At 39.4% G+C, this 9,949-nt stretch overlaps 1 pseudogene; it reads right to left on the bottom strand.

The window, feature by feature from the left end:
- Positions 1-1,430: 1,430 nt before the first annotated feature.
- LOC101410924 (glyceraldehyde-3-phosphate dehydrogenase pseudogene) lies at positions 1,431-2,660 on the bottom strand (annotated as a pseudogene).
- Between the last annotated feature and the right edge of the window lie 7,289 nt (positions 2,661-9,949).

Here is a 9,949-nt window from a genome sequence, read left to right as displayed (position 1 = left end):
TTCAACCAGCAATATTTTATAGTTTTTAGTGTATGGGTCTTACACACTATTTGTCAGAAGAATTTATGAGTATGTCATATTTTTATGTTATTTTAAAAGGTATTTTTATTTCCATTTCTGATTGGTCATTATATAAAAATCCTCAGTGTTGTATATTGATCTCATAATGTGAAAACTTGCTAAGCTCTCTTATTAGTAGAATTTTAGTAGTTTATTTGTGGATTCCATCAAATAATCTGTATAAATGATCATGTTGTCTCCTAAGAAAATCAAATGCCTTTTATTTATTTTTTCTTCCCTTACTATCCTTTTAACTCTGAAGAGTTTGTTCTGATCTCACCACTTTCATTCTTGATATTAGCAAATTGTGTCTTCTCTCTTTTATAAGTGATCAATCTGGATAAAGGATTAACAATTTTATTGATCTCAAAGAACCAACTTTTGGTTTCAATGACTTTATCATTTTCTGTTTTCCTTGTCAGTGATTTCCATTTTCCATTCTTATTTTATTATTTCCTTTCAACTTTGGGATTGATTGGCTCTTCCTTTTACATTTTCTTAAGGTAGATGCATTATTCTTTTCAAATATAGGTTTTTATTGCTATAAATTTCCCTCTGAATAGTGCTTTATTGACCTTCCACAAATTTTTAAAAGAATTGTTTTCATTTGTAATTAAAAATACTTTATAATTTCCCTTTTGATTTCTTCTTTGACCCATGAGTTATTTAGAAATGTGCTAATTATTAATAGTTTCCTCATTTGGGGATTTTCCAGATAGCTTTCTTTCATTGATTTATAATTTAATTCCATTCTTTTTATAAAACCTACAAATTTTGTGACTTGAATCCTTTGAAATTTATTGAAAGTTGTTTTATGGGCCAGAATATGGTCTAACTTGTAAAGTTCCATGTGCACTTCAAAATAATGTACATCTGTTTTGGGGAGACTTCTATAAATATCAATTAGGTAAAGTTGTTTGATGGCGATATTCAATATTCTATATCCTTGCTATATTCTATTTGTTCCATCAAATAATGAGAAAGGAGTATTGAAATTTCTGAGCATAAATATGAATTTGTTCTACAGAACTCCCTATCCCTTTTTTGCTTTAAGTATTTTGAAGATGTCTTTCTAGGGGCATACATTTTTAGGATTACAGTGCTTAAATTTTTATTACTGTTTTATTATTATAAAAAAACTACTTGATCTCTGGCAATAAATATTAAGCATGAAGAGTGAATTTTTCATTTCTAGTATTCCAATTTCATTTGCAGAATTGTTATTTTTCCTTTTTATATTTTCTATTTATCAGCTGAGATTCATCTGTTTCTTAATTATCATCACATTTCCCTTTAAGTCCTTGGATATATTTTATTTTATTTTATTTTATTTTATTTTTTTGGGGGGTAAAGCATACTTTATTGATGGTACACGACAAGGTAGGGCCCTCTGAGCCCCTCCCCTTCTCCAGGGGGTCTGGGATGGAAGCTGTGGCGGATGGTGGTACTCAGTGGTGGGGGATCAGGTTGGGGTCAGAACTCCCCAGCAGCTGCCACTTTTCCTCTCAACCATTGCTGGGGCTGGTGGTCCAGGGGCTCTTATTCCTTGGAGGCCATGTGGACCATGAGGTCCACCACCCTGTTGCTGTAGCCAAATTCATTGTCGTACCAGGAAATGAGCTTGACAAAGTGGTCGTTGAGAGCAATGCCAGCCCCAGCATCAAAGGTGGAAGAGTGGGTGTCACTGTTAAAGTCGCAGGAGACAACCTGGTCCTCAGTGTAGCCCAGGATGCCCTTCAGGGGACCATCTGATGCCTGCTTCACCACCTTCTTGATGTCATCGTATTTGGCCGCTTTCTCCAGACGGCAGGTCAGATCCACGACAGACACGTTGGGGGTGGGGATGCGGAAGGCCATGCCAGTGAGCTTCCCATTCAGCTCTGGGATGACCTTGCCCACCGCCTTGGCAGCGCCGGTAGATGCAGGGATGATGTTCTGGGCAGCCCCACGGCCGTCACGCCACAGCTTCCCGGAGGGGCCGTCCACAGTTTTCTGGGTGGCAGTGATGGCGTGGACAGTGGTCATGAGTCCCTCCACGATGCCGAAGTTGTCATGGATGACCTTGGCTAGGGGAGCCAGGCAGTTGGTGGTGCAGGAAGCATTGCTGACGATCTTCAGGGAATTGTCGTACTTGTCATGGTTCACGCCCATCACAAACATGGGGGCATCGGCCGAAGGGGCAGAGATGATGACTCTCTTGGCGCCACCTTTCAAGTGAGCCCCAGCCTTCTCCAAGGTCGTGAAGACACCAGTGGACTCCACAACATATTCAGCACCGGCATCACCCCACTTGATGTTGGCGGGGTCTCGCTCCTGGAAGATAGTGATGGGATGCCCATTGATGACAAGCTTCCCGTTCTCAGCCTTGACAGTGCCCTTGAACTTGCCATGGGTGGAATCATACTGGAACATGTAGACCATGTAGTTGAGGTCGATGAAGGGGTCATTGATGGCAACAACCTGCACTTTGCCAGAGTTCACAGCAGCCCTGGTGACCAGGCGCCCAATACGGCCAAATCCGTTTACTCCAATCTTCACCATCTTGTCTCAGGGATGCGGCTGGCGCTGCGCGAAGAGCTGCGGCTGTCTGTCAAACGAGAAGGGGCAGAGAGCCTTGGATATATTTTAAACAGCTACTTTAAAGATCTTGTCTGCTAAAACCAACATCTAGATTATTTTGAGGTCAGTCTGTAGTGACTGCTCTTTCTCTTGAAATATATTTTTTCCCTAGGTCAAGTAATTTTTATTATATACTGGATATTGCAGATGATTCATTATAAAAACTATGGATTCTCTTATCTTTCTCTGAAGATTATTGGCTGTATTTTTCTTATTCTTTTTATTCTGGCAGACGTCAACTTTGATTGAATCCAAAGCCCAAACTCTGCCTTGCATTAGGTGGGCAGTTGTTGAAATATCTGTTCAGTTCTGTCAGTCTTACAGCTGATGTGTTTTGTCCAAGCTTCTTGTGGTCTCCCCCATGAATATTCAGTCTAAGAATCAGTCAAGGATTTGGGCAAAGTTTCTCTGTCGATTATGGGTCTCCTCCCTCTGTGGTTCCTCTTTTCATGGATTTCCCTCATTACTCCCCAGTCACACGGTTAGTCTCATCCTTGGACTCCTCGATGTAGTAAGGCTGTGACTTTTGCTTAAGTTCTCAAACTGAGCAGTGTCTTCAGACTAAAAATTTACAAACATTAATCTTACTAAGTGTAATTTCCTTCTTTCAAGAGTTTTGACTCCCAGTTTCTGCCTCATTTTGCCCATTATCCAGTGCCTTCAAATAGTTGGTTTATATATACTAGAGTTTATAATTGTTATTTGCTGGTAGATAGCTAATAATCTGTCACCAGAAGCTGAAGTCTAGCAGGAATATTTTAAAAACAAAACACAATGACTTTATGTTTTCCTTGACGGTGATAATTTTAGTTTAGTATGACTTTATACTAAAAACAATGACTAGTGATTGAAAAATTTTAGGCATTATTCTAATTTGTGTTTTAGAAACATATCACTCTGGCAGCATTATGGGGGAACAGACTGAAGGCCATTTTCCACTCTAGTTACAATATAGATCTCTCTTCTGAGTTGCAGCCCTAAATATCCAAAAACCCTCTGAACAGCTCCTGTAGTGTCCCCAAAGCACTTTAAATTGACTTATCAGCTTTTTCTCCAAATATTCTCTATCTCAGTTGGTTTCCATGGCCATCCACCCAGTCGTTCATGTTCCAAATCAAGAGGTCTTTCTTGCCTCAACATTCTTCATCATCATAGCAAATCAGTCATTACTTCCTCCAGGCTTTCAACCAATTTGGGATAGTTAGGGACTACCTATCCTCCTGATGGGCAGTAAAACCTTTAAATGTATTTTTGGGTTCAGAAGGGATTGTGGAAATAGAAGGATTGTGGCTGATTCCACAGTCAGTCAAAGGAAAGGACTTAGTAAGAAGATTAGATTTATCACCGGGAATGAATTGTGCAGCAAAAGTTTCAGAGAAGCAAAAAGAATGATCCCAAATTCCTAGGATTGGGAGCTATAGTAAGGAAAGAGAGAGAGAGCGTTTGTGGCATATCAGCACTATAAAATGACCCTGGAGCATAACAAGGAAAGCTCCCCAAGTGGAAAGGATCTGTCAGACAAACGGATGACTACTTACAAAGCATCCAGGTGAAAAACATGTTATAGCGAAGATGGGGGTAGGGTGACAGAAAAGGAGAGTAGAAAAACAAAGTGCTCCTCTACCGAAAGGAATTCAATATATTTTTCAATGGGGCAATGGGTTCCCACAAAGACTTTTAAATAAGAGAGATCAATGTACCTGTATTTGTTGTTATTTTTTAAGTTTTGTTTTATTAATGAAGATAAATATGTCGGCAGTCTGTAGGATTGAATATATGGGTAGAAAGATTAAAGGGTACAGAATATTTTAAATCAGAGAGCCCTTGTAATAATCAAGAAGAGAAGGCATGGATGCCTGAAATAGGTGGTTATAAAGTAGGGAGAAGAATCCAAACAACTTTTAAGAACGGTTGTGAAGTAAAATTAAAAAGTGATAAATTTAGGTGTTGGTGAAGAGAGAAAGAGAATGATGACATCTTCAAGTTCTCTGGTTTTAATGATTACGAGATGGATGCTAACTTCATTAACTGAAATAAAGGTATATCTGTACGTCTACTATACAACATGTTTAAAAAGATACCGAGAATGGAATAAAAAGATTGCCTTTGACATATTGTAAAGCCTGGTGATGATTTCTTTTTTTTTTTTTTTTAAGATTTATTTTATTTATTTATTTATTTCTCTCCCCTACACCCCCACTGTCTGCTCTCTGTGTCCATTCGCTGTGTGTTCTTCTGTGTCTGCTTGTATTATCCGCGGCCCTGGAAGACTGTGTTTCTTTTTTGTTGTGTCACCTTGCTGCGTCAGCTCTCTGTGTGTGCAGCACCACTCCTGGGCAGGCTGTGCTTTCTTTCTCAAGGGGTGGCTCTCCTTGTGGGGCGCACTCCTTGTGTGGAGGGCATCCCTACATGGGGGCACCCCTGCGTGGTATGGCATTCCTGCGCACGGCAGCACTGCGCGTGGGCCAGCTCACCACACGGGTCAGGAGGCCCTGGGGATCAAACCCTGGACCCTCCATATGGTAGAGGGATGCTCTATCAGTTGAGCCACATCTGCTTCCCCTGGTGATGATTTCTACTTAGTAGTCTAATTTGAAGTCAAGAAGAAAATTTAGATTTTAATGTCCTCAGCTCCTGTCCATAAGAATCTGAATGTTCATATTTTCTATCAATGTAGGTAAATTGATAGTGGCATGCTAAGACTTCTGAATGTACTTCCAGGCTCAGTGGGAAAAGCCCCATATTTGATAATTTCTGACATGAACAGAAGAATGGATAGTAGCAGCATATACCACTGCTCTACATGGTCATTGCAGTATCACAGAGAGGCGGTAGAGAAAGAAGAAAAAAGCATCTAGGCAGAATTTTTGGAACATCAGTATTTAAAGTAATTGATGAAAGAGGTGAGAAAAAAAGGGCAGTCAAGTATAAAATAATGCAACAGAGCATAAAAGCAAAATCAAGAGACAGGATTTTTTCCTAGACAAACGGAGTAGGAAAATATCAACAAAGAGTATGAAGAACTTTTCACTGAATCTGACAGGAAACCGTTTACAGTCCTGTTACTATTTTCAGTTCTAGCTCTAAAATCTCTGACCATTCTAAGTTAATAATGCCTAAGGGAATTTCCCCTATCTCTTTCTCCAGTGACCTGCCACTGGATCCCTCCAACTTCTAAAATCAGAACAGGGGGCTATAAGAAAATGAATTCCGAGTATTAAATAATTTCATTTCAATCAAACTTTTGGAAAGAATCCACTCCTCAATCAAAAGCTGCCTGATGATATTAACAGTGCAGCTTCAGATCTGAAGATCATTTTAATGACAGAAATATGGCAAATAGTATTTGTAAATAACAATCAGCAATCAATAGCCACCATTCATTGTTTACTGTATTGTATTCTATCCTATATTCTATAAATAATAGCGAGCTAGCAAAGAATTGGGAGATGTTTTCTCTGCCATTGGGAAATTTACAACCTAGCCGACAAAAGAACTGAAAGAAAGGCAATTTATAAAGAAATTCATACAGTGAATAACGTTATGTAAGGTTTATATAACATAAAACAATTAGATGCACATAGGAACATGTGGCCAATGAGAGGATGGCTTCTATTATTAAGTAGTGAATAAGGTTTTGAAGAAAAGAGTACCAAGGATGATGTGTCAGTTAGAGTCAAATCAAGAAAACAGAAACCATTCTAAGTATTTGAAACAGAAAGAATTTCATGCAGAGAATTGGTTATGCAGCTGATAGGAAATGTTGAGAAGCTAAACCCAAGGAGGAGACAGTAGTGAAGCAACTCAGAGATTAGCAACAGTAGGAAGATGCTATCTCCTAAACTGGAGAGACAAAGGGGAAGGGACAGTGTCCCCAGAGTCCAGGAGTTAGGGACCTTGTGGAAGCGAAAACTATGGTGCATCTTTTTCAAAAAGGGGCTTAAGCCATGGAAGAGAAGGAACGGCTGCCAGACCATCACCTGAGGAACAGTTGGGGGTGAGAGAGGTACTCCGGCTTCTTCCCACTCTTATGTTCATTTCCCACCCCATTCTCAACCTCCAGCCGTCACCTCAGTGCCTGAACCTAGCTGGAAACCAACTGGTGTAGCTTGGGAACTGCAGCACACTGGTTCAACCGTCCTGAGAAACAGAAGTGGACTGGGAGCTGGGCCAGAAATGGAAGGCGAATACACTTAGGACCAGAACATTGAAGGAAAGCAGGGAGAATGAAAAGTGCAGACAGTGCTTTGTATAGCTAGTTCACATTTTACATACTAGAGAAGTACGTCTAAAGCCTATCAGACCCAATGCTTCCTGCATTAGGATAGTGTAAATGCTGTTATAAATAGACCCCAAATTATGTAATGGTTCTAGTACCGAGTGGGTGAACAGGCTTACAGGACGTTTCAGTTCTGGTCTTCTTACAGAAACCCTGGCCAGTGTGTGTTCTAGAATCTTCAACACATGGCTGCCTGGGTTGTCCTGGTGATCTTCTCCATTCCTGTCAGCAGGAAGGTTGCACATGGGGACAATTTTCATAGGCCAGGTCTGGAAGCATTGCCCATCATTTTAATTCACATTCCATATTCTAGAACTCTGTTACATGGCCATGCCTGGCAAGGCAATCTGGGGAATGTAGTCCAGCTGTGTGTATGGAGGGCAGAGAAGAAACTGGATTTTGGTGAGTAAGTAGTAGCCTCTGCCCAGTTTTATCTAATGAATATGTCATGATGCTCCCAAATAAACAATATAATTCACATGGATAATTCTAAAAGATCAATACAGTTCCCTAGCTATATTACAAAGGGTCATCAAAGGGAAGTAATGATATTTCAATATGCAAATGCCCAGCATTGCCACACTGGAAGATATGATAATGTAGTCAGATAATCATCTTTAGTACAGAATTACTCTGTGCTGACTGATACATGTGCATTATATTACGGAATCCAAGACCACAAATGGCACTACTACAGGTGTCCTGATTTTCTGAAATAGGTGGAAAAGCTCCAAAGAAAACAAAGCAATTGTTCCTTCTATTTAGAATAGTCACATTCTGGACAATTTCAATATTTATTAAAATGGTGCAAAAAGTACCCTCTGATTATATAGAGAGTGGTTTAGGTTCTAGACTTAGATAAATATATGCATGCTTATACAAATATAACAGATATTTACATTAATTGATTAGGTGATTGATTTATTTAACCTATTTGAAGATCCAATATAACTTTTGAAAGTTATGAGGCTGAGGAACAATTCTTTGTGTAGATATATCCCAGGTCTCTCCTACTAAATGTCAGCAGTATCCCCTATTACTGCGACATAAAAAGGACCTCCTAAATTTTAAAAATTCTTCTTGGTGGGTTGTACTGCCCCCACTGAGAGCTATTATTATGGAGGATCTACTTCTAAACTAGGTGTCAGGAAGGTTTTCCTGCCTCATAATATATTGGTTGGTTAAAGACCCCATCTCATAGCCCATACAAGTCTTTTTACTCCCAAATATTAATGGGAATTTCCAGGGGGTTCCTTACTTTACTGGCCCCAAGCTACTGCTTCTGCTTGATCAATTCAGTTTCAGATTTTCATTCTATCTCTGCTCTGTGCCATATCAACCCAGAATGAGAATTTCACCATGCCCTTCAGTTTTTGGAAGGATGCCACAACCCAACCTACACACAGAAAATATATTTGTCTTTGAGAAAGATTTGACTAAAGGTTTGGTAAGCAACATTGCAAGGACACGAATGACATTTATTAGATATTAGAATAAGAAATTGTATTTTTAAAACTGCTTCATCTCTCCCTCAATTCTTTCTCCTCTCCTTTGTGCTCTCACCAATCCCCAATTTGCTATTAACTTCTAATGCAGAGTAATAGGATTATAGTGTTCTGCTTCGTTTTGATTTTGTCTCTGGCAATCCATACCCTAGGTGCCTCACCTTCTATTGCAGTGACTCATAATCAGAGTATTTTTCTGGTGCTCATTATTATTAATAGCCACCTCCATGATATTTCCTTTAACAGGGAGGATCATGTTCAAATCTATATTTTCATTTGACTCATAGAGCAAAGCTACCAATTTCGACAATAGTGTCCATCAACTTAAATGCCTTCAAGGCCAGACCGGCCAACAGAAATGCATTCAGTTGTTTTGTACACAACTCAGAAACTAAAGAGGAATACCTTATGTTAATACCAAAAGGCATTAAAATTAAAATTGATCTAAAAGTCTGTACTGACCACGAATTTACGCCCTCTTTCCTGTTACACGTATTTGTATTATAGCACTCAATGTTTCTGTTACTAGTAAAAGATGAAGTGGGAGAGAATGAAGACAATGATGGGGCTGAATGATCACCAGAGACCAGGAGCTTAGGCCAGCTTAAAAGGGTCTGTAACTCTGGGTACACCAAGGAATACCTTTTGATAGTTCTGACACCTAGAATCACTAGTTAATGGAATGAGGGCAAAGTCCTTTCAGGCTTTCAGAGTCTTAGGAGAATTTATGGAATATGGCAGTACCAGTGTGGGAGTAGGTCATGTTATTTTCCAATTCCACTCTAAAAAATAAGGTATAATAATAGTTTGTATAGGCTAAGTCTGTCAACTGAAATGTATTATAATATCTTTTTCAGCTCAGATACCTCTGGCAATAATAAACATTAATTTTACGAGATACAGCAAGAGTGAACCTGAAAATTTGACCTTCAATTTCTAACTTGGAGAAGGTTCCTTTTAAGTCTCATCAGGTACTCTTACCATATTTTGATGCACTCTTGGTAGTTCTGGCATTTCTCAACCACCTACTAGCACAAGAAAGGTTTCTAGTGGCATTTGGGACCACTGGATATCTTATCATCACAGTGAAAGCCCACTTAGATCTGTCTAATATCTAGCATCAGAATTTAACCAAATACTTACTGGCATATGCTAGGAATGCTCATCTCTGTGTTCAGCCCAGATCCTATATAACAGAAGTTCAGAAAAAAGAAGAATAGAGCATCTCACGCAGAACAGTGAGCTGTTCGGCAGAACACTTTTTTCTTTATGGTCTGAGGACCCCAGAGATACACTTTGACTGAAATATAGTGGGATTGTGGAAACTGAGGCTGGAGAAATAGGTCAAGGTCAAAGCATGGAGAACCAAGAATGCCAGGATAAGGAAGCAGTGAGACATTGGGAATTTCTGAATATGGGATATGTGGTAGATTCAATTATGTACCCCAATTTAGATATATTCTTAGTCTTAACCCTTATTACTGTG

Source organism: Dasypus novemcinctus, chromosome 14 (genome assembly GCF_030445035.2).
Source record: "Dasypus novemcinctus isolate mDasNov1 chromosome 14, mDasNov1.1.hap2, whole genome shotgun sequence".
In the NCBI taxonomy this organism is placed as follows: domain Eukaryota; kingdom Metazoa; phylum Chordata; class Mammalia; order Cingulata; family Dasypodidae; genus Dasypus; species Dasypus novemcinctus.
The sequence above is the reverse complement of the archived record's forward strand: the minus strand, read 5'-3'. Positions and strand labels throughout refer to the sequence as shown.